At 38.2% G+C, this 22,127-nt stretch overlaps 1 protein-coding gene across 4 annotated transcripts in view; it reads left to right on the top strand.

The window, feature by feature from the left end:
• The window catches only part of LOC119649994 (U-scoloptoxin(01)-Er1a), a 72,699-nt gene that overhangs the window by 17,009 nt on the left and 33,563 nt on the right, over positions 1–22,127 (top strand). Inside the window, exon 1 of one of the 4 annotated variants that reach the window (XM_038052452.1) lies at positions 14,513–14,536. The exons of the other annotated variants lie outside the window; for them this stretch is intronic. The gene's annotated coding sequence lies outside the window, so the exon portion shown is untranslated. Of the gene's footprint in view, positions 1–14,512; positions 14,537–22,127 lie in introns of those variants that run through there. 4 annotated transcript variants of the gene reach the window in all.

Here is a 22,127-nt window from a genome sequence, read left to right on the forward strand (position 1 = left end):
TGTGCAGAAATCGGTCAAGGAGCTGGTAGCATAAGCTTTTTGGGAAAAACAAATTCTGAACATTAATGTAATCTTTTAGACCAGCTGAAGGAAAAAATTCGTGAAAAAAGACAATGCACCGTGTCACAAGAACATTTTCACAATGTCTAAAATCCATGAATTCATTGTTGGAGCATCCACCGTATTCACCCCTTCCGACTTCCATCTGTTTCCAGTCCTAAACAATTCATGAGTCGAAAACGTTTTTCATCAAATGATGATATTAAATCCGCGCACGGTTGTTCCGCTCGAAACGTCTCACCATAGGGTCAAAGCTCTTACTGTACAAGACTATTATCTTGCCAGTCCTCATGTATTCCTCGGAAACTTGGGTTCTTAGCAAGAAGAATTGCGAACTCTTGGCCGCGTTCGAGAGAAGAATCCTCTGAAGAATTTTTGGCCCCCTACATGAGGATGGACGATTCCGTAGCCTACACAACGACGAAATCTATGAGCGATATCATGACCGTCCGGTTGTGGATAAAATCCGGCTCAATAGGTTACGGTGGGCTGGTCACTTAATCCGTATGGATGATGATGATCCCGCCCGGTAGGTCTATAAGGGCAATATCTATGGTAGAAAAAGAAGACGAGGCAGACCCTGCCTAAGATGGAGCGATGGCGTAAGCCAGGACGCCAGACAGCTTTTAGGGATATCGAATTGGTGGACCTCGGCGCAAAACCGGGATGTCTGGAGTTCCTTATAAAGACAGGCCTAGACGGGATACCGATTGTTGCGCCGTTGATGATGATAACAGCTGTGAAGGCGTATTTTTCAGCCTTCCACATTCTTACTTCAAGGATGGAAATCATAAATTGGGATCTTGTTGGAACAGGTGTATTGATGTTCACGGAGATTATGCTGAATAATAAAGCGTATTTCAACCCATAAAATTATATTTTTCTTATCTAATCGCAGAACATATTGAACAACCTGGTAGTTTGAAATGGGAGTTCCTTGCCTAGAATCAATAACCTTTCAGTTGGTTTCAAAATTTGAGCAAGGTATACTGGATGACTAGCTAACTGTAGCAGATTCAGCAAATTCAAATAAGATCAGACGTGTTGCACGAAATCAGGATACTCTCCAGTCTATGTGTGGATGAGACTTTCAGATAGGAAGTTGGTTGCGCTGGACCCTGGCAACCCCTCTTGCTATTATTTATGTGAATCCTTGCATACAGGGCACTTCATTCATTAAATTGGTTGAGATATGCATTAATATATCCATTTTAATGAATGCTAAAGGCTACCTAGATACCTTTTTGCGACTATTATATATCAGCCACTCCTTAATTTTACGGTGGGTTCACAGAGCCTAATGAACAACCAATTTCCATTTTCTAAATGTTTGGACTTATTAAATCAGTGAGTTTGGTTTGGCTGACCTTTTATATCTATTAAATGCTTGCTAATATCTTGGAGTTTGAGTAACTCATTAGTACTCACTTTTAACTGATTTCGGTGTATACTCATTGGCCGAGGACTAGTATGTTATAACACCCAACGTGAGAAATGAATAAATTTTGTTAAAAAACCGTCAATCAAATGTTCTCGATCGAGATATTTGTCATGTCGAAATCCTGTTCACAACCCAGTTTCCTAAAAATTTGTTGATAAAAAAATACAGCAGCTAACTCGCAATGACCGGTGTCGCTTGTCGGACCATTCCAACCTCTTGAAAGTATCAAATCAACGAAATCTAATAAAAACAACGCATTTGACGGTCGGTGACATAACTAGACCAAGCATTAACAAATTCAAAAAGTACAGGTAACGACAGACAATCTATAAAATCGTTAAACACTTGGCATGTTTATATATGTACATGCGAGTATCTAACCAGCAATTGCCAGGTAATAATTGAGAACATTTCCAGGTGTAACTACTTAAAATTACACCAACCTGCCCTCAACGATTTAATTTTTTTGCTCGCGTGCTAGACGTATTGCAACCAGCTGAAATCTTGAAAGTGAAGAAAGATTGGTTCGTATCTCAGCATAAGAAACCTAAGTCGGTCTCACTTTCATAAAATCTTTGATTGCTTTTATTTCTTTTCCTTGCAATTAGTATTTATCTATGCAAAGTAATAAGTTTTACTTTTAAATAGAGCGTAGATACCATGAAGTTTTTGAAAGAGTGCTTTAAGTTTGTGCTCAGTTCGCTCTCAACTTTTCTCATTTACGGACTCATTACCGCGGAAAATGCTGGCTTTCATTTGGAGAATTCCGACAGTTGCTAATTTTTATCTCGAATCAAAGTGAGTGGGTTAGCAATAAAAATATTCTTGAAATAGTTTTCTTGCATGAAGCAATTAGCTGACCCGATTGCATAAATTACTTATGCGGATATTTCAAGGAATTAACGTACGGCTTCAACTTCTATTTAGTGAATTGCTAAGAGGGCGAAACCGGTTGACATGTTGCATAATGACTTCCTTCCGGAATAATCATAAAAATCAGCTTTTTATATTCCTCGGTAAAAGTAGGGCTTCCATGGGTTTTGATGAAGAACTTTTTCTGTATATTTCTTTACAGTCTTCGAAGTAGATTTTCAGTATCTTGTATAACTTATGGTTTCAATAAAAGGAGCTTATTATAAGTGCAACCCTCGAACTAGACAAACTTTGAATTTTAATTACAAACTCAATCGAGAAAAATGATATTCAATACCTGCATCTTTTGTCAACCGTATGGAATTTATTTCCAAGTGGTTTTCACGAAATTATATAAGTGTACGAGTATATAATGAAATCACTTTCAAGTTCAAGGGGCGTTTTCATAAATGCGGAATAAGAGTGTCTTTTAATCAATATGGTTGTGGGCCCAACTAACAGGCACGATTACAGTTAGTGGCAGCAACGTACTCAAATTCGAAATATTCCGCAGCGTAGTTTGCCTAGTTGTTCTTTATGGTTCGGCAATGACGCACAGCTTAAGCAGGATGCTTGCGACGTCTTGGGAGATTTGATTTGATAAATTTCGTTTTTCACGTGCCTTTCGGATCATATCTGCTGCCATATGATTTTATATAATGTATGTTCTTCACTCAAAAAATGGTCCCACATATTTGCTGGATTCACTAATGGTTAAGCTGTGGAAGATAGCTAATGTTGACATCAGGCTTCACATTAGATTGTCCAATAGTAAAGGCAATAGTCTCTTAAAGCGTTTCAAATAATTGACTATAAGCCTTATCTTTACAACCCAGTGCTCCTTGACCTTATTCCGGTACCATCCTGTAGAGTAGAGTCTCTCCTCCCTTTCAGTAAATACATGATTTTTCCTCCAGAAGGATATTGCCGACCAAGCTTTTGAGTAGGAACCTTCCTCTTTTATCTGTTGTTTCTTTATGTTACGTCGGTTAATGAGGTCGTTGTGGGCAAACTATGAATGTGATGTAGGCAGTTGACCAGTTCAGTGCCATTTCTGTCCTTAATGGTGTGCCTTACTTGGTTTTCTAATGACACACGGGGAAAATCGCAATTTCCTTATTGTTTGTATTATTCTCTACTTCATGGCGGGGTGCAACATATTGGATGCGACCATCGCAATAAATAGTATCTATTGCTGCTGTCTTCTAGATACTTAGATTCTGAGTGCTTCGCCGCACATGGAGTGATCTAGAGTGAGATTCCCCAGTTTGTTGATATTCCATTTAAAGCCGTGCTATTCAACCATCTTGTGGAAAAGAATGCTGTCCAAGACATTTATATTTAGTGTGCGGATGACTTAGTGGATAGAGTGCTAGGTTGCCACAACGAACAGTCGCGGTTCAAATCTCACTGGTCGACTCGACTGTGAATGAGTACCTGAGTTAAATCATTATAACGGGCGAGCACAATGCTGACCATATTGCCTCCTACAGTATGTGGTTTCTTTAGTGTAACGTGACGGTCTTGAAATGAAGTGCTCAAATTCGCTTTAAGGCAGATTGGATTAAAATTTCTATTTAAGAATTGATGGATTCCTAAGTCCGCCATCCATCCATTTCTCGGTTGTGGTTCATGGAACCCTCATCCTTGGGCAAGCACCCAAGTTGCAAAATATATGACTTGCGCTTTTGTCCAGGGCAGAGGCAACCCATCAGACGCTGCCCAACCTCTGTCCTGGGAGCAGCGTCACCGAAGGGCAGAGCAGCGTCGGCCGGCTTAGGTCTAAAATTTTACAACGCGGTTTTGTGTTTATTATAATTCATACACATGCCGTGTTTTTGAATTAATATGAGGGGGGAAATACCACTGCTTCTGCCCTAGACGAAACCGCAAATCATTCAGATTGGATTGTCGTGCCAACGATTATTATTGGCATACTTCTGTACTCTCAACAGGTGAATGCACCGGTTCTTACTGGCATGGATAAGTATTTTCGTTGGCCCAGACAAGCAGAATTGGGATATCGGATTGACAGCAATATCTCTTGGCTTGCATTCGGCAAAATACACTCCGAACGAAACATCACCCTATCATGTTATCTTTGGGAAAGCTATTTTCGTTCATAAAAATTCCAATTCCAGATTTGATCGAATGCAAGCCATGTTGAATGCGTGCTTGGACTTATACTCTAACAATCAAATTGCCCTAAATAGAGGTCAGGTCTAAAGGCACATCCAACAGGCTCGTGAGGTATACGAGAAAGTGTAAATCTATTAACATTTCCATTCCAAAAATATACAATCTTCCGCACATTTTATCCTAAGTCGAGTTCTCTTGAATTAGCTGCAACAGTTCGGCTGCCCTATAATGATCAGTGGCTTGAGCGGGGTTTTTAGCGACGCCGCCGAAGGGCAGTTTTTATTTGAGGATTTTTTAGTCACTTCTCAAGTGCACTATTTACTACAGTTACGAATGATGGCCAAGCACCAAAGAGAACGAAAGCCACGTGGAGGCATAACTCTAAGTCAGGACATCCACTATGGATACGGTGCTGCATCCATTGCATATAAGTTACGGAAGATGCGTTTTCCATGATACGGTGATGTTGATGTTGGTTTGGGAGCCCCTCGGTTTTACCTGGACGAAGCTTACAACCGAGCAAAGTGGCGAATTCGATCTGGATGATCCAATTCTACTGCCAAACGAGGCAAAGGCTAAACAATTCGGGAAACTGGACGCTTCAGGTATGAAAGGTTTTGTGCATTTCTTTTATAAAGGCGTTCGAGTGAGCATTTATCCCATAGCACGTAATATATATCTATATATTTTGTGATAATATTCACTTTCAAGTGATAATGACATTCAAAGTCTTGAATTTGCAAAGAAGCAACAAATTTGACCTATTATAACTTTGCTACTAATAGTCCGATTTCCACCAAACTAACAAAATTTTTTTTTCATCAAATATAGTCATGTGGGGTAACAAATGAAAAGTCTCGGTTAGTACTTTCCGAAGCCGGTGTTAGTTTTGACATTTGTTGGAAAGGTGGGGAGTGCGGGGGGTGAGTCGAAAGTGATCATTTTTTTAACGGACCCATTCTGAAAAACTACCCAACTAAAAAATCTGAAAAAAAGGAAGCTGCCACTATATGGTGCCTAGCAAGTAAAGTTACTATAATTTTTAGTAATTGGCCTCATTCATTCCAGAACCACGAAATTTTGCAACGATGTAGGGTATACTATAGATAAAGATTTTAAAAGAAATCACACTATCGCTAACAAAGGTATATTAGGTGAAAGTTGTCGCTTCTTTGCAAATTCAAGGCTGAATGTGGATATTCGTGCTTCTGGTTTCCCGGCTTTTTGTCATTGAATTTGACTCATTTTGATCTCCCACTCAATTCTTCCGAAACGAAATGAAGATGAGGGCTGCTCTCCTTCGAGCGAAATAATCAAATTTTAACTTGTTCGGGGTTGCATGTATGGGCATACGATAGATGCCTAGCTGCCTTGTCTTCTTCTTACTGGATAAATTTTTCGACAATAAAAAGGAATATCGAAATAATAGTTACAATTAGTAATGGAGAATTTCTGTAGTTCTAATAATTACCGTATTCGTTACGGTTTCACCGTCCAATGAAATACAAGTCGCGACACCTAAGAGCTACAATATAAACTTTTGATTTTCCCTACAAACTGGTTCAATACTGAGTTCGGGCAAATGAATGCTGTCCACATTGCCCCTCCTACAGGATATTGTAATCCTGTAGTGTACCATTACTGTCTTGAATGAAGCGCTCTAACACACTTCAAGGTCCTGATCCAATTGGATTGTTGCGCCAACGATTATTGTTATTAAGTTTTATTGCACAATAGCCCACAGAGGGCTTGACTATACTGTCAACCAGTGGTTGGAGGACAGTGCCCATATCGGTTCTAATTTCAACTATTTGCCTATAGTTTCTAACAGTTCATTTCTTCAATATCTTTAGAGACATCATAGAAAAGCCGCTGGTGCACAGGTGTTTCACTCAGTCAACTCTGCCTGATAGAGTTCACAACACTGTACTACACATATTGTGGATTATGAGCCACACAAAAGCGGGGATCGGGTAACAAAAATAAGTTGCTTGGCAGCTAATATGTAATCTAAAAAATTATTATTTTTCATTGGGAATATGTCTTCGAGAATCCAAAGAAGAAGTAAGGTGTCGTGCATCTAAGTCAGGCAAAATGAAACAACAACCAACCAAGTCTGCTTGAAGAGTATTCTTTTCGAAATTGTTTGCCTCGAATCCAATACTAAAGAAAGCTGCCTGGAAAAATGTCCACTCAGTCCTAAAAATGTATACAAAATATATCAACTGTACTATGGTAAGGAAGAGTAACATGAGTTAAGTTGAAGTCAGACAAAAAAGGGGCCGGGAGATATTCATCCCTTCCTGTTTGAAATGAGACGATGATCTAAATAAATTTGATTTTTATCGAATTTGAGTTGAACATAAGGGTAAGAAAAATATGCATGCATGGCATAGCTAGCAATGGAGTTGTCTCGCTTTCCAAAAGCAGTTTCGACCACTTTCAATATGCTGTTACTAGCAGAAATAACGCTACAAAAATAGGCAAATTATCCGACGCTTTCAATGTGAAAATATAAAGATAGCGATGCATCGCAAATACCCTGCCAACTACTTCAGCTCTCAGATTCCCAGGATTTTCGAGTAAGTGGAATTAGCAACCCTACAGAGACTACAAGACCTGCAAGAAGTAGTTCCGCGTTGATGGTCAAAATGATTTTACTTTTATTTGGAGTAGCAGTTCATATCCGCATGTTACGGTGGTTTACTACTTTATCTACGAGAGATAGAATTTCACCAGATGCTCGGTCTACGGCACTAAAACCATCCCTGGCCAGCGCGTACAATACTGCCCTTTCCAATATTTAATGCGGCATCGAAGGTGAAGCGGGTCAGGTTTACCCTGACTCGCCACGGCAATAGGAGCTATCAATTTCTTAATTCACCGATCCGTTTTCCTATTTCGGCAGACAACTAGATTATGCCTTTCGCAAAGCAGTTGACAACTTTTCGCCAAGTCCAGTGGTCATCAGTTTTTTCGAGCAAGTTGCTTAAGATGTTGCGAACCGATAACCGGATCACCAAGGTTGACTGCATTGAATTAGGCGGTTCTCCACATCTGCGAGTAGATAAGGGCCCGATGGGCAAGCAATTATCAATAGTTGATCTGGATAGGTGCACGTTGCGGGTTATTTAAATCCATCAGACATTATGCCAGGCTCTGTGTTCGAACGTCATATTATGCCAATGATGGATGCTGCAGAAAAACACAAACTAATCGCCATTTTCATTTCCGCCTCAAGGCCATGTTTCTTCTTTCCAAAATCCGAGCAAGATATTCTCGAAGTCCACCTTGACATCCACATCACCCATCATGATCGTAATGTCATCTTTATTTTTAAATCCTGCACTATTGAAATCTTCCCCATACCTATATCAGTGCTACAAGAGGGAGAGAAGTGCTAGTTAGAATCCTGTTATAACGGTTGCTATTTAACCGTTGAACCGTGAAATACGCACCTAGTCCCCCCTGTGAAAATATTCAAGGCAATTATAACTGCATGATTCCAGAAAATCAGGGAAATGGAATGATAATATTAATTGAGGATATATGCATTTCATATACGAGAAAAATTTGGTTCGCCAGCCAGATGTTAGATACCTCACTAGAAAAAGTACTTTCAATTACCTGTGGTTTTTTAAGTCGGGAAAAGGTTGCAGAACCTACAGCTCTCACCGTTTTCAAGCGTCAATCTTAAATTATTACATTAGCAATGATTATTATGGGCATGATAAATTGCAGTCAATTGAAGTGCGTTGTGTTCGTCATAAATGCCTTTTTCCCTTCGTTTTTAGTGGATGGGTGTTATGACAAAACTACTAATTACGAAATATGATCATATTACGCGGTATTCATAATTGAGTAATAGTTTGAGGTGTTTTCAATTAATGCGGTTTGTTACTAGAAACCACTGTATCAACTGTGAAAACTTCTTGAATCACACCAGTGATTATAACTACAAACTTTTCGTAATTGGTAGATACATTTTGTACAATTAAGCGGTTTTCAAAATTTGAAAAAGTGCACGCAGTTTTGTGGACACCCAGTGTCTTATTTCCCTTCTTTGTTGTTATTCTTTATTGATAAATTGACGATATCACTTATAATTAGACATTTATGGGAAAACCTATTGCATATCTAAATGTTTGTAATCGGGTTCGCAGAAATTTCAAACAAAAATTTGCACATTTCATGGTATTTGCATAGATGGGCCCAGAGCCGGCTTCGCAATGGGCTTTCGTAATGTCCTGGAAAGCACTATCGAATTTTTTATGTCATGAAAAACTGTAGAAGAAACGGACAACTACTTCCCGTATTAAAGACCAAATTATGCGTGTCGAACAAATATTACAGCATACCCATATCTTTTATTTGAGTGTATTCTTTCAATTCATCCCGTCTCATTGATGTCAGCAATAATCAATTAATGTCACCGACATTTCACTATCTTCTGATGACAAAAGATGGCCTTCAGATTCCCTTATATAACTTGGCTTTTAGGTCAAGCTAGTGTTTGCTTCGTGAGTTCACTGATCATCTGATTTCTTATTAGATAATCTTCATGAAATCTAGTATCATTGTTTAGACATAACATCCTAATATTCATGGCACATTCGAAAACCGGAAATTTTCAAATACTACTTACTGATACTCAACATATGAATGTACATACATATGGATGTTAACCCAAAACGTCTGGCTAAGAAGAGATATACGACGAGTTATCCAATTAGCAATAATTAAGAGGCTTAATGACTAAATCAAAACCACCATAATTTCATGCGTGTGCACCTTCATATCTGTGCAGGCTGCATTGTGTGCGTTTGCATCTCTGATTTCATTGAAAAGTTGCATAAATCACATTTAGATGTTAACAACATTTGCCTAGGAATTTGTAAAATTAATAACCCAGAAGCGTAGTTGATCTTCACCTCGGTAATCCGTTATGGTATTTTCATGTGATTTCATATACTTTTTTTCTGGGGAAGAATCAGTCCAAAAATTTGAGAAATATTGGATGGATTTAATTGAATTAAATCATCGTTAAATCACCTTGGGTAACCATGGGGAAAAGAAAGAAAATGTTATAGGGGCAACGTTGTTGGCTTGGATGATTACTTGATGATGTTGATTTGATAATTTCCAATGCATCGTGTGATTTATCATGCAAGAATGATATCATTTTTTGAAAGCATTAAGGCATCACTTTATTTAATAGAAAGGTCTTGTGGCCATAAAAGGTGAATTTGAATCTACTGAAGAAGGTGGAACACATTATGGTGGCAGTGACTTGAATTGACTGTTAACTTTCACCGACTAATCATTGGAGGATTGGGATCTCCGTAAGCTGGTCAGCAGCTGGCAGATACCTTGTCTCAATATAAGGCTGATGACACAGGGTTGCAAGAGATGCGCTGGATAGGGATCTTTTATGGCGGCCATTCTAGTTAGAAAAGAAATGAAATGTTGTTGGCTTTGAAAACATAAGCTATGCAGGTTATGGTCGCCAAACAATTGCTTACCTAGTGTTCACAGCCTGCCCCTAGGGCTGGATAATTGCAAAACAAGTGCTTGAGGATTTTTTTTTCTCTGCTCCGCTTCGGCATCGCAAATTGTAGGATAGGTCGAGTTTGGAGGCGTGACCCCCTATATGCCAGTAGCCCGTAATTCACATTTGCAATCATATGGATGGTTTGACTTATTTTCATTGCACTCAGGCAGAGGATATATTCCCTCCTTGGCCATTTCCTCGTCTAGTCTGGATGCTTCTGTGTTTTATTCGCAGTTAGATATACATACTGGTCTGAGCTGGTCGTCTATAATGTCTTTTCCACCTTTCCTTTCACCAGTATTTTCAGTTGTAGTTCGTTCCTTCTCGCTTATAGATAATTGTTTAGGTATTCTACACAAGAATCCTAATCTGCTTTCCTGGGTACTATTATCTTTTCCATTTCATTCATTTGCTATCAAGGCCATGTTGAATTATTCTATGATCCGATATTGAAGCCTCATCCAATTCTCTTCATTTTGTTATTATCCCTGTCATAAGAAAGTTTTCAAAGCTCCTCCTTCCCGCAATACCATTATTGCTGTAAATTGCCAATGCATATTTGTACCTTGGTACTCCAATTTGTTTTACCCTGTTAAAGTGCCTGTGAACAATAAATTCAAAGCTTGACTAACTTCTCATCAAGGTAAGTCCTATGATTAGGTGCACTAGTGCACTAATCATGGCTACGTTTAGATGTTCTACCATTTCTTTTGATTCTAATTCTAGTTCTTTCAACCTCTAGATAAGCGGTATTGATCCAAAGACAATCATAAAGTGTTCCTCGGAATACCTTATGATTCTCTCTATGACCGAACATCGTTCTGTGCTTAACAGTATAACTCTGTGAAGCATTGCAAAATTGAATGCTCATTTAGAATTTTGCATTTTGTAACTTTACTCATAGAGTTATGATTCGGATGTTGTATTCTCCAAACGAAGGTAGAATCGCTAACAAAGCTGAATGTTTGTGGTGTTGCCAAAATATCAATAGAAAGGACATTTTTTTTCTGTGACCTTTGTGACACTGATAGTCTCTCAGGAAGTGAATAGTAGACAGTCACTGGGTATAATTGACGTCGCTCTTGCGACTATTCTGAAATCTTTTACCGAAGATCGGCGTTCTAATGGCTGACCAGGGCCGTAGAGAGGGAATCCAGGCCCAGGGTGAAAATTATGCGAAAAGATAGGGCGCGAGGTGAAAATTATGCTGGGCTTTATATTATCCTTTTTAAGGTTTTGTGTGAAACAAAACTTATTAAAAGTACTATTTGTCTGTTACGTGGGGTATCGAATGAAAAACCTCAATTAGTGCTTCCCAGTGCTGGCTTCAGTTCCAACATTTGATGTAAAAGGGAGGAGGGCGGGGACTGAAAAGTGGTCGTCTCCTTCACTGACCTATTCTCAGAACCTTCCCAGCCGAAAAATCTGAAAAAAAATCACGAAGCTGTCACTATATGGTGCCTACCCTAGAATATATTTACTTACTTTAATTTTTAGTAATTGACTGAAAAAACCCACTGGCTGTGATATAGAACTTAATCCTAGCAAATTTGTTGAAAATCGCACTATTGCCAATAAAGTTATATTGCCGCTCAGTGCATAATATTTATAATATAGTTTGCATTAATGCCAAACATGATGATTCTAGAATAAATTTAAGGGAAGTTTTCAGGTAACTTCTAAACTATATACTGATAATATATATAGTAATATGCAAATATTATCAGATATTGGCGTAGATGGTATTTGGAGGCCTAGACATTATATAGTGGCAGCTTCGTGATTTAATTTTCAGATTCTTCGATTCAGTTGTTTCTGACACAGGTCCGTAAAAGAAATTATCACTTTTCAATAGCCGTTTTCTCCTTTTTGCGACTAATCGAAACCTTTGATTAGATGCCTCACTCGACTACATTCCGTGCTTTTGTATATATGGGGCTCCATCGCCTTAAAATCAACGTAAACCGATGTAATTCTTTGCATGACAGAGGATGATGATGAGATTGTCACCTTTGCCAAAAATTTCGCATCAACAGTAGGAGCCGTTTCCGAGAGAATGGGTGTGACAGACAGACAGATAAGATCTAGAACGGATAATCTGTAATAGGCTTCTCATAGAATATAGGGTTGACCATCAGAGCGTCAGTTTGGTACTCGTTAAGCTCATTCAACGATCGACGCTGTGGATGTGATTTTGAAGCTGGCTTGGAATGAAATGTCATCTGATAAACGTAACATTAATATAATATAATAATAATCGTTAGCGCAACAATCCAATTGGAGTGGATAAAAAGCTTAAACTAATGCTCCTAGTTATTCGACTAAGCTGCTATAAAGTTACCTTTCGGAGAGGATACTTTAACATAATACGGATGAGCGACCTAAGCAGGAGAAAGTTAAGCTTGACTTTGCGAACAAAATACGGAGGCGGTGTTGATTACCAGCCGTACAAAAAGGAATACGATTAGTATTCGTGTTGGTGGCTACAAATTACTTCAAAGCCGATTATTAAATATATGGGGGTGATTATTGATGCGAAAATCAGTTTCTAAGGACATCCGGACTGCATACGAAAAAGAGGCAAATATCAGGGTTTCGTTATCTCGGATGATGCCTAACATTGGAGGCCCAACATATAGTTGCGGATTACTTCTGGCCAGAGTGGTTCGCAGCACTGGTCTAGAAGAAAGGACTATCGTGTGAAAGTGATCGGAGGAAGTTAAACATGACTTGCCGCTTAGTAGCGCTAAGGGTATGTTATGCAGTGTATTCGGAACAATCTCAGGCGAAGTAGCGTGTGCTACTGCCGGAATATTGGCAAGTATGATACGCTATCTGTAAGAGAAAACGAGAATAAATACACAGGATACAAAACACCGAAGGTCGGCAAGGCGAGAGCCTCTGGAAAAGTTACATCTACGGGAGGATGACTCGCAGATGGGTCGCTTCGCTCATCGATTCCTCATATTAAGGAGTAGATTCAGCGACGACATGGCGAGACTAACTACCACCTGAAGACGCATCATCGGTCCATTCCAGCCAAATCATCAACAAATCAGATTTTCTCTCCACGGCAAGGGATGGAAAAACTGTTGGAATATGGACATCAGTTACACCATCTTTGCATCGGCTTCACGAGCGCCAGAGCATGGCCAGGGTACGACGACCCTGACCAATGTGCGAGACCAGATCCCTCTCGAGACTATTTGACATCTTCAACGGTCGAAGACAATAGGACCTATCATGCATCCTCTTTAAGTTCACCCTGGATGATGCTGAGGTAAATGCGAGGGGCACCATCCTCTTTCAGTCGACCCAGCTACTGGCCTATGCCGACGATATTGACATCAAGGGAAGAACAACCCGAGATGTAGAAAGTGCCTTCATCCAGATTGAGCAGGCTGCGCGAGATTTTGAGCTGCACATCAATGAAGATAAGATGAAATATATGATGGCAACGTCAGCACCAAAAACCAACCAGCCAACAACATCAAATCGCACTGGTCAAACGAGAAGAATAAGGATAGGAGACTACGACCGTTGAAAATTTCTCCAATCTAGCGCGCTTAGAACTATAGATACCTGAGGGTGGTGCACATAAGCAACTGTCTGAATAGACCTACAAGGGATAATATAATGGGTATAATGTGTCGTAAGTATGATATTTGGAAGTAAGGTTCCTTCCATCACCAAGGGCTAACCTACTCTTTGCCTTGAATACCATTTGAGTACGGTTGTCAAATCTCGACGTGTCGATACAGATGAAGAAGTCGGTTTCTATTCAATGAATCATGTCGTAGATTCATTTCAGTTTGACTATCCCCTTCTAGAAGCTGAATATTTTTTCCATTGCTCGAATTCATAGATGTACTTTTTAGATATTTGTAATGCTGCGAGTATTATTAATAAGTTTTAGTTTTGTGAAAGTGCATGTATGCATGAGTTTTAAGACAAATCATCTTTACTTGAGGGTAGCTAGCCAGTCATTAGTTGGTACTAGTAAGGACTGCTTACAACGCTACTTGATGGTTGCACGGTGAAATCGATTTACATAAGAAGTCCTTTGAATTTCCTTTCTCAATTAAATAATGAGGATTGCTAGTATTTACTAGAGTAATTTCAGTTTCAGCCATTCCTGTTGAACCTATCTGAGGCGTGAAGTTCCTAACAATTCATTAGTTGATTATTCACATGCATAGGTTAAACAGACTTCGCCTGGTGGATTTACACTAAGAGTTCTATCTTTTAATTATTTATACCGAAGACTGGTGTCCTGATATTAAACTATTTTTCTTTCTTGTTTTCCAGGTGGGTACAAATTTCGATTAGCTCGATATTGCACCATATGATGTAACCTTTGATTCAATTTCTAAAACTTTGATTCATTCAATTTGGAGTTGCTGAACTTTAAATTTAATGAAGTAGCAAGTTTGGTATGTTATTTCAATTTATCTCAAAAATGTTGAGAATTGTGACATAAAGACTTTTATTTTATAACATTAAACTTTGTTTTAAGTTGTCTGGTTTGCCAAGTGGATCGATATTGCCAAAATCAGGTGAATACACAATATTATGACATTTGACAAATATAAAACTCTAAAAGCATCTAAATAACTGTCGTGGGTTGATATCAGTTAAAAATGAACCAACATTCCTAAGCCATCCCACATCCACTCCGTCTAGAAATGTTGCTATGTACACAAATATGTATATATCGTGTCAGATAAAAGATCCAACAAATTTTAAAATAATTTGACGCCAGTTCATTGTAACCTTAACTCACAGTCGCAGGTAACATCGGTTGCAATCTCACGTAATGTATTATACGTAAATATTTCGTTATGGAGGAAAAAAAAGTTTCTCATTACAAATTCAATGACAATGAACTTATTATTAGCTAATCATGATATTGGATTTTTATGCAGTGTAGGAATGCACTGGGACCTCAAAATAATTGAAGCGATTTGTATTGCGAATAAAGAAAATAATTTGTTTACGTTCATTTTGATTAGAATGGGATCAGGCAGACAATAATGCCATTTAGGCAACAATGAAACAATCGAATCAAACTTTGAATGATCAATGGCGGTTGATTGATAATTTGAATATCTACGAATTTATGTTGTTGTTCAGATTGTGGTTAAGTCAGTTCCTTGTTTTTGCCACCTTGTGTGAACACGAATGTATTGTTTTTTAAACAACGAACCGTTGATTTGTTTGTAAAATTCAAAGTTATTTGCTCATTGTGTAAAAGAGAAATAAGTGAAGCTTTGGAATAACCTAACTAAATAGCTCTGATGTTTTGCTATAAGCGAATCCACATACTGATTAACTGAATCTTGCAAGTACCTTGAAATTGAACACTATATGCCATATGCTGGGGCAAGAATTCGGGGCGATTTGCTTACTGTGAAATTCGGAAATAAAAATCCAAAGATCTTCGAACTGCACTTCCCAAATTCAATTTTTACTTTTTAACATTCAAGTTTCAAGGAATGATATGAAATGACAATAACAACAAGGGCATCCACTCTGAGGTTCCCCAAAGCTAAGCCAAGCAAGATTTTCATTTATGCAGGCTAGGTAGCTCAGCGCTGCAGAGAAAAAATCCAGAGCTGAAGTGAAAATTATGCGGAAAAACATAAGCAAGCTGCAAATTTAACGGAAAATCTAAAAATTGAGGAAAAGGTATCAAATGTTACTACTAGTACTCAAATTCATTCTATTTTTGAAGTTATAAGACAACAACGTCAGGCTGCAGATTCCAAAATTTAAATGTCTTCGTGTTATTTATGAATTCCTTCGTTCAGTATTCAAATCCTGATAAGGTACAGTTTTTATTGTAATTCAAATTACTATAATATTACTTTTTACATAACTAATAATAATAATCATTGGCGCAACAATCCATATTGGATCAGGGCCTTGAAGTGTGTTAGAGCACTTCATTCAAGACCATAACGGTACACTACAGTATATTGTAGGAGACAATGTGGTCAGCATTGCGCTCGCCCGAGATTATTACCCTGATTTGACTCAGGTACTCATTCACAGCTGAGTCGACTGGTATCCGACGACAAGTCACGATAGAAATCCCACTGCCACCAGTGTGATTTGAGCCGCAACCTTCCGTACGACAGCCTTGTGCTCTAACCACTCAGCTATCCGGACACATACATAACTGTTTCACTATAATTATGAAGAATAACACTGGCACCTATAATATTCGCCATATTACAATATTCGATAACCGTCTTTTTTTTTACTGTGACATAAGCTGAAGATTGAATGGGTTTACTTGGTTACTCAATGTTGTGCGAAAAATTAATTGCCAGGAAAAATATGAGTTTGACCTCTCACATTTTTTTCCGTCACCTACTGTGCTCTTCACCCCTGTAGCGAGGTCTGAACTGAGTGGAGAGCGCTGGTGACGTCATCTGTCCGCTGGTATTCGCAACACTCGAAATAAATTTCGAATGCCGCGAATCCTGCCGCGCCACACTACAGAAAAGCCCGTCGAGACATACTTAAATATTGTTATGCCATCTGTTGTCAAAAAGTGAATAACTCCTTAATCAAGGAATTCTGTAAAATTCATTTATTGTTGCTTAAAAATCGGAATGAAACGTCCTGATATCTTCATTTTGATTTCTGAGAAGCTATCAATGGAACGAATTGTTCCTGTACTTTGACATTTCTTCTGGGTATGGGATAAATAAGATCGCTTTTTTTTAATTATGGAATAAATAAGTTTACGTTATTTTTAATTATTTTATAAATTAAATTCAAATTTAAATTTATTATTAAATTGGTTGAATTAAATTGGGAGGAGTCACCACTCTTCTCCGGTTCCGGCCTTGAACTAACACCGATCGATATCATGGACGCCACGATTAACACTTGCGGGCGTCCAACAAGCAAGCTGCTCGTTCCGCTACATAGGCTCTTAATAAGATTAGATAGATATTTAGGTAATATAGAGGCCATGAAATCACAAAAGCAAGCACAGGGTATTAATCGGTCCCCTTAATGCAGAAGTAGTGGGGATGAAATGCACGACACAAAAAGCTGTATAACTGTCACATTGCAGTTGGCGCTAAATATTCAGAACTTCCATAAATGTTAGCTGGACTGAAAAAAAAATTGCTCGACGTGATTCTTTGAAAATCTGCTTAGGATTTGAATGGATTAGCCTAGTAAAGCCGTATGAAAGCCATACCATGCAAAAGCAAAAAGCTACGTTGTGCTTTGTGTTACAACTTCGTTTATTATTGTACCTTCTATTATTTCAGAGTGGCCGGATGGCTCAAGTGATTAGAGCACTGGGCTGTTGTAGCGGAAGGTCGCGGTTCAAATCTCACTGGTGGCAGAGAGATTTGTTATCTTGACTGGATGTCGGACATCAGTCGACTCAGCTGTGAATGAGTACCTGAGTCAAATCATGGTAATAATATCGGGCGAGCACAATGCTGATCACATTGCCTTCTACAGTCTACTGTAGTAGGCCGTAACGGTCTTGAGTGAAGTGCCCTAATATACTTTAATGCCCTATCCAGTTCTCCTTTAGCTTCCGCTTTGCGCCATTTGCACCAACTGTCCTCACCTGCTGGACAATTTTGATGCTGTGGATTTTCGTCTGTAGAACATTTATGGAAGAAAGTTGCCCAAATTTCTTGCTTCATTCCTTCTATCGAATTTGTGTGTCGACGAATAGCTTGCCCAAGAAATGTAGTGAGGTCGTTAATAACCTTATCAGTAAGCTTTCCAGCCCCTTTTCCACCAATGCCTTTGTGATTCTTCTTTGTATTTCTAAGCCGCGTTCTCATGCTTTTCTCGACATGTCCTACGCATTCCTTTTTTACTACTACATACATATTATTATTTGCAGAAATTTGCAGAAATACCGGAGAAAACTCCAGCAAAATCCAATATACAATATACAAAACTTGTCGCAATTGGAACATCCATCTTCATGCTTGCTAAAAGTTTCTTTGCTGATGTTGATGCGAAGTCCTTTTTCTTCTCTGATAAGTATCGATTCCCATAAAATACTCGTTTTTTAGTGCGAGCATGACGTTGAACGTTAAAGCGATCTCCCTTCGTACGATCCATTTAAAAAAATTACTGAACACACAGACAGCACAATACTTACAACAAAATATAACTGAGTATAGCTTCAAAGCCTTTCAGTGCTCACTCTAAACTGGATTACCCTTTTTATTCCAAACAGCAAATAAGTTTAGACAATTGATTGGTTTTCCATCTTTTTATATTTATACCTGTGTTCGAATTTATAAGGCTCAGGTAAAAAACTAACAGGTAACACGGCTGCAAACTCCTTACCTGTTCAACGCTTTAATTTCTGCACGACTCGGAATATCGGAAAATCCCTTTGCCCACATATTCTCCACTATATATAGACACAATTCATGCAAAAAAAAAAATCGATTTCTCCAACCCGACACACGGGATGACCCCCTTAAGTAAGCCTCCTGTATTATCATCTCTAGAGACACGCGAACTTGGTTTACATTGCTTGGAGCATCTTCAATGTCAGCGATTTTTCTCTCTATAACTCAGAAATTAGCTCCTGCCGAAATCAAATACTTCCGAGAAATAATAGTGATTTATCCTTTTCTTCTGGGATAAATTAACTTTGATATTTTATATTAGGAGGATATCCTGTTTAGTGACGTGATCTACATTTGGCCAGTTTTCTAGTATATTCCATAAAATGAACATGTATATGTTATTTAGGTTCTCGTGCCTGGAAAGTTTAATATAGTTTCCTTTAAGAACTGTTGCTTGATTTGAATGGACATAATTTGTTGGCGAGTCTGCTATACTGTTCGTTTAATGAAGGTCGCAGCATAGTACCCTGGATAATACCTCCATATTCGATAATATGGGACTATTTTTTTTCAATAGAAACAATTTAATATTTACCCTGAAGATTAACATGTTATGACGTAATGGGATTTAGCGATGGTTGAAGACCATCCTAGTTGGACCAAGTTAATATTAGCCTATCTGGAGCTTACATTTGAATCCCCTAAGACATGTGCATCGAATCCACTCAACAATCCGGACAAAATATTCCTGTAATAAGAGAAGAGAAGAAAAGATTGAGCAAGTTTTTGGACCAACGCGTTGAGATTTTCCACTTTTTCATCTTTCACCATTCATTTCTCAAAAGCTGGAAAATTCTAATGGAAACAGCAGCCGACTCAAATAGTAAACTTGTTTCTTAATTTATAATAAGTTTATGTATACGAGTAATAGTACCTCAGTCTTCAACCATTTGCTAAAGGAACGACAGAGCTATTATACTTTTTCAATTTTGGTTGATATTTGATATATATAAACGATAGTAATCTAAAATCAACAATTGATGATGATAATGATCTAACTGTTTGGCTTTTAACTTTTTTTTCAAAATTTTCGAAATATAAACTTTTCCCAGAGACTCGCTGAAATGAGCCTTAAAATAAATAAAAGATTGTGGAAATACATATCTTCGTTTGCAAAAGATATTTATCTTAGTCGGTCTTTGCTAGAGGTCATTATTTTCAAAGATGATGATGGTCAACTTTTATAATCGCCGGAAGGAGCGGTTTGAAAATTGTGCAAATACCAATTAATAAATTTAATTAATAAATCACTAACGATCTCCCTGGAAGCTATTCATAGTCGAATTTATGTTGCTTGAAACGTCTTTCAATAACGTTTTGTTCATTTTCAGGAATGGACTAAACGTGCGTGAGGTTACCTAATCGTTTTGAAAAAGTTAGGGCATTTTCTTTGGTCTTATAAAACCTTGAATGTATGGGAACTCACATGTTGACATGTTTGGGGAATTTATTTCTCTAACATACATGTATGAAAGGCACGCATTGCAATTGAATAAGATGTCTTGTTTTAGTAGACCTGAGCGTTCCATAAAAATATAACCTTGTACCAATTTTCTTGATGCGTATTTCAAGCTTGAACTATCTGCTTCACATGCAATGTAATGCTGAAAGAAAGCCTCATGATATGGTGGGATGTTGCATGTTGGAAGGGTGTCATAATTCCTCGTCCAATTAATACACCTATTTGATCTTCTGGAGACTCTTTTGCAGTTATCGTCGTGCTGATTGAGGTAGATGGTTTTGCTAGAAGAAATTCATTTCATGGATTTTCATTTACTCGGTTTTCGTTCTTTTGTATGTTCAGTTTAAATGTTTGGTTTACAAAATCATAATAAGGTATTAAGCTTGATTAGTTTTAGCCCTCTAGACTTCAAAACCTTGTATGGAGTTTCGAACCTGTGGGTTAACTGCGTATTGTAAATCTTGCTTGTTATCTCCCCAAACATTTACAATGAAAACGTGAACAGAATTGACATGCCAGATTGTGAGATCAGGTTGAATACAGAAGAACGTTTTATTTGAAAAGACGAGGCTCTTTCTGAGTTAGGACATGGTGAACCTTGCATCATCAAGTTAAACAATTCGCAAAGATATCGAATCCAACGTGACAAAAGCCTGGGTTTACGCGCAAAGTCAATCGATGTAAGAGCTAGGGGATCTGATAATGAATGCACAATCAACTCGTGATAGGCTCTGATACGACTGCTCAATATGTTTTCTGAGGGGGAATTGTAGTTTCAGCACTCAAGCTTTTAGTATTATTTACTTTCGCAATCGCAAACATTCATGACTATTGCCGGAATTCGAACTCGGGGATGACTGTGATGTGGTGAAATACCGTTTAAGGGGGGTTCCCTATACAAAAGGAGGTGGTCATTTTTTTTTCTCAGAATATGATCATGTTCATATCAAAAGGTAGGATTGGTACTTTTTGAAATTTTTTCAAAGTGATGCAAATCTTGTTCTCAGGAAGTATCTAATCGAAAAATTTGCAAAAAATCATGATGACGCATTTGTATAAAAGCTAGGCCTCAAAATACTGAAGGAAACTATGTTTTTATTGATGCTGGTGTTATTTACAAAAAGTAAGAAATTGAAAGATATATCCCTTCCAAAGATGACGGAAGTAACACTTATTTTTTTTTTAAAAAAAATGATGAGTTCCGTTAGATAAAGAACTTTTTAGAGAAAACAGGTAGACACATCAGCAAGAGGTTTAATCTTCATGTGGTACTGGAAATGTACGTAGCCATCATTTTGTGAACAACTCTTCAGTTGAAGAAGTCAAATATCTGCATGATGTTCTAGATAAAAAGCTTCTTTAGAACAAATATGCAGGGCCCAAGATGAAACTACTTTCCCATCTTATGAGCTATGCAGGTGGATGTTTGCCTCGCCATGGGGACTCAGGTCTCAAAAGCAGATTGGAGAAAGCTGCATTTCGGGAATCAACTGATTTCTTCATAAGTGTGGGAGATAATACGAAGTGGAATCAAGGGATTACTTTCTACTTGAAGGTTCTGCCTGTGGACGTATCAAGCACCACACTTTTGGTACTAGTAAAATCCAATTGTCGCGAGCAGCCTTGCATTCATTATCTAACTGCTACTGCTGGTAAATTAATCCAGGATGTTTCATTGGTTAGGGAAGTTGAGTACAACTGACCATTTGTTGAGTTGAAGTCTTTCACGGGGCGATTCTGTTTTGGTTCACTTACTGTTGATGAGATGATCCAAACCAAGAAACTGAAACATATATCGCTTTTCGGTTTGGATTAGGGATTATTTTGCTAATGTTAAATATATTCCCCAATTTTTGAATTATTCATTATTTCGCATCCCGTTTATTTTGCGTAACTTTTACTTGAATCTCATGTCCTTACTTCGTTTTGCTCTTCATCTACCTCTGCTGTCTATTTGCGATATTTTTTTGTGATTATCACCGGTACAAATTTTTCCATTTGCAGCCCAGGTCTCAATATTTAGAGCTACTTCTTTGCTGGCATCCCAGATCTGCTTTTACGTTTACGCGAGGTGGTAAATGAGAATAACGATCTCAAGTTGCTGTTGAGTTCCCTATCAACCCTGCGTGGTTGCCATATAGCAAGTATTAA

Source organism: Hermetia illucens, chromosome 2 (assembly GCF_905115235.1).
Source record: "Hermetia illucens chromosome 2, iHerIll2.2.curated.20191125, whole genome shotgun sequence".
Taxonomy (NCBI): domain Eukaryota; kingdom Metazoa; phylum Arthropoda; class Insecta; order Diptera; family Stratiomyidae; genus Hermetia; species Hermetia illucens.